The sequence below is a fragment of the Otolemur garnettii genome, unplaced genomic scaffold (assembly GCF_000181295.1).
Source record: "Otolemur garnettii isolate 467f Iridium unplaced genomic scaffold, OtoGar3 scaffold00212, whole genome shotgun sequence".
Taxonomy (NCBI): domain Eukaryota; kingdom Metazoa; phylum Chordata; class Mammalia; order Primates; family Galagidae; genus Otolemur; species Otolemur garnettii.
In genome coordinates, this window is record NW_003852607.1 from 1,091,810 (window position 1) to 1,095,364 (window position 3,555).

Sequence of the window (3,555 nt, forward strand, 5' to 3'; positions counted from 1 at the left end):
CCCAGGCTGGATTCGAACCCACCACCTTGGGTGTACATGGCTGGTGCCTTAGCCACTTGAGCCACAGGTGCTGAGCCAATTTCCCTTATTTTCAATCATCAAATTTTACTTACTGGAGTAACAAGGTCCTTGGCTTGCACAGTATCATCAATAGACCCATAGCTTGTAAGAAACACAAACTCTTAGGCACAACTTCCTCCCCCACCAACACACACATTGAATCAGTATCCCCAGGAAAGTATTTCACATATTGGGCAAAGTGTGAAAAGCACAAAAATGGAGGAATTCATTGAAATTTGGCTGCTCATGGGAATCTTCTACTGAGGATCATTCACCACCGGGTCCTGTTCCCGACATTCATTTACTAAGGCCCCTGTGAGGCTGAGAGGGGGATTGGCAACCCCCTGCAGCTGCCTCTAACCTACAGTCCAGTTCAGAAACTGCAGGGAGAGGGCATGGGCACTTTTCCACTTCAAAGGGACGAGTGTCCTTAGAACTACCCATAGCAATCTTCAGATTTAATGCAATCCCCATCAAAGTACCAATGTCATACTTTAAAGAACTTGAAAAAATAATACTTAATTTTACATGGAATCAGAGAAAACCCCAAATAGCCAATACAATTTAGAAAGAAGGACAAATCTGGAGGCATCACACTACCAGACTTTAGGTTATACTACAAATCTTTGGTGATCAAAACAGCATGGTAGTGGCACAAAAATAGAGATGTAGATATATGGAACAGAATAGAGAATCTAGAGATAAATCCAGCCACTGTGATGACCCAGACCCCTAAGACCAGTGGGGAAAAGCCCCCTACCCTTGAGACTTCTGAGTCTCTTGGTCCCAGCCCCTTCAAGGGTGGAGAAGCCTAAAGATAAGGAAGCACGAAGGGAGGGGTTGAGGCCAGAAAAAGCTTGTGGAAAGTCCTGAGTTCTTTGGAAACTTTCTCAACTTGTGCTGAACTGTGTATCCCCGATGTGACCCTCATCTTATGACCCATGAGGTAATATGTACCCCCACCCTAACGTATGTACCCCTAACCTTGTGACCCCTGAGCTGTGCTGAGTTGGCTAATTGCAACATTTTGGCTTTTGTATTAGTTTGCCTACTTGCATCAGCAGAAATAAGGGTATATAAACCCCTTGAATTTGCCATTCATGGCTGCTTGTTGGCCCCAACAACAGCCCCCTGTAGGTGCACCTGCAGGTGTATTAAATTCCTAATAAATTTCTATTAATTAATTGCATCTGAAGTGGGGTCCAAATTTCTCTCTGCTGCATGGGCTCACAACACTACATACTGTCATTTGATCTTTGGTAAGCCTAACAAAAACATGCCCTGGGGAGAAGAATCCCTATTTAACAAATGGTGCTGGGAGAACTGGCCAGAGACCTAGAGAAGACTGAAACTGGACCCACACCTCTCACCACTAAAAAAAATTTATTTTCACTGGATAAAAGATTTAAATTTAAGACATAAAACTAGGGGTGCTCATAGCTTAGTGGTTAGGGTGCTGGCCACATGCTCCAGGGCTGGTGGGTTCAAATTAAGCCCAGGCCTGCTAAACAAACAAACAACAAAAAAATAGCCAGGCATTGTGGCGGGTGCCTGTAGTCTCAGCTACTAGTCAGACTGAGGCAAGAGACTCACTTGACCCCAAGAGTTTGAGGTTGATTTGAGCTGTGATACTACGGCACTATACCAAGGGTGACATAGCGAAACTCTACTCAAAAAAAAAAAAAAAAGAAAAAACAACCATGAAACTATAAAAATACTAGAAGAGAGTGGAGGGAAAGCACTTGAAGATACTGGACTGAGTAAATAGTTTATGAGGAAGATCCCCCCCAGGCCTGGCCATTGAAGCAACATCAAAAATAAATTACTGGGATCTGATCAAGCTAAAAAGCTTCTACACATCTAAAAGCACTACAACTAAAGCAAACAGACAGCCTTGGGAATGGGAGAAGATTTTTGCATGTTACAATTTTGACAAAGGTCTGATAACTAGAAACTACAGAGGGCTCTAATTCATCAATAAGAAAAGAACAAACAACCCCATTTCTTTGTAGGCAAGAGACTTGAACAGAAATTTCTCTGAAGATGACAGACAAATGGCCAACAAACACATGAAAAAATGCTCATTGTCCTTAATCCTCAGAAAAATGCAAAGCAAAACCACTTTGAGATATCACCTAACCCCAGTAAGCATAGCCCACATCACAAAGTCTCCCAGCTGCAGATGCTGGTGGATGTAGAGAGAATGGAACACTTATACACTATTGGTGGGTTGCAAACTAATACAACCTTTATGGGAAGAAGTATAGAGAATCCTTAAAGAATGAAAAGTTGACCTTCTATTTGATACCACAATTCCATTACTAGGTATTTATCCAGAGGAACAAAAATCATTTTACCACAAGGATATTTGCACCAGAATGTTTATTGAAGCCAAATCTATAATTTCCAAGGCATGGAAGCAGCCCAAATGCCCATCAACCCATGAACTGATTAATAAATTGTGGTGTATATATATATACGATGGAATACTATTTAGCCATTAAAAATGATGGAGACTTTACATCTTTTATGTTTACATGGATGGAGTGGGAACATATCCTTCTTAGTGAAGTATCTCAAGAATGGAAAGAAAAGTATCCAATGTACTTAATACTATTATGAAACCAAGATACAAACACACAATACAGTGTTTTATCAAGAGGTGCAAGAGGGAGGGGAGAGGTGGGAGAGGAGAAGAGCAAAGGGAGGGTGATTGGTGGGAGGAGGGAGGGCATTTGGTGAGATCTTGAGCCTAACGTGCACAATGCAAGGGTACACTTCAAAATAACTGAAAGTAAATTATAAATGTCTTAGTGCAAAAAATAAGTAAGTGAGGTAATGGTCATGTTAATCAGTTTGATGTAAGCATTCCACATGGTAAGTCAAATCATCACATGGTACCCCATAAATGTATACAGTTTATTATTTATTAATTACATACATTAATGATTTAATAAAAATTAAATTAAAAAAAAATTTTTAAAAAAAGAAAAAAATTACCAACCTGGGAGAGCACAATGGCTCACATTGTAATCCTAGCACTCTGGGAGGCTGAGATGAGTGGATTGCTTGAGCTCAAGAGTTGGAGACCAGCCTGTGCAAGAGGAAGACCCTGTCTGTACTAAAAATAGAAAAACTAGTGGGGCATTGTTGTGAGCAACTGTAGTCTCAGCTACTTAGGAGGCTGAGACCAGAGGATCTCTTAAGCCCAAGACTTAGAGGTTACTATAAGCTAGGACACCATGGCACTCTACCCAGGGTGACAAAGTAACATTCTATCTCCAAAACAAAAGAAATATAAAATATGGGCTAGGCTGGGTCTGGTGGCTCATATCTGTAATCCTAGCACTCTCAGAGGCCAAGGCTGGTAGATTGCCTGAGCTCATTAGTTGGAAATCAGCCTGAGCCAGAGCAAGACCCTGTCTCCAAAAATAGCTGGGCATTGTGGCAGGGGCCTGTAGTCCCAGCTACTTGGGAAGCTGAAGCAAAGGGATC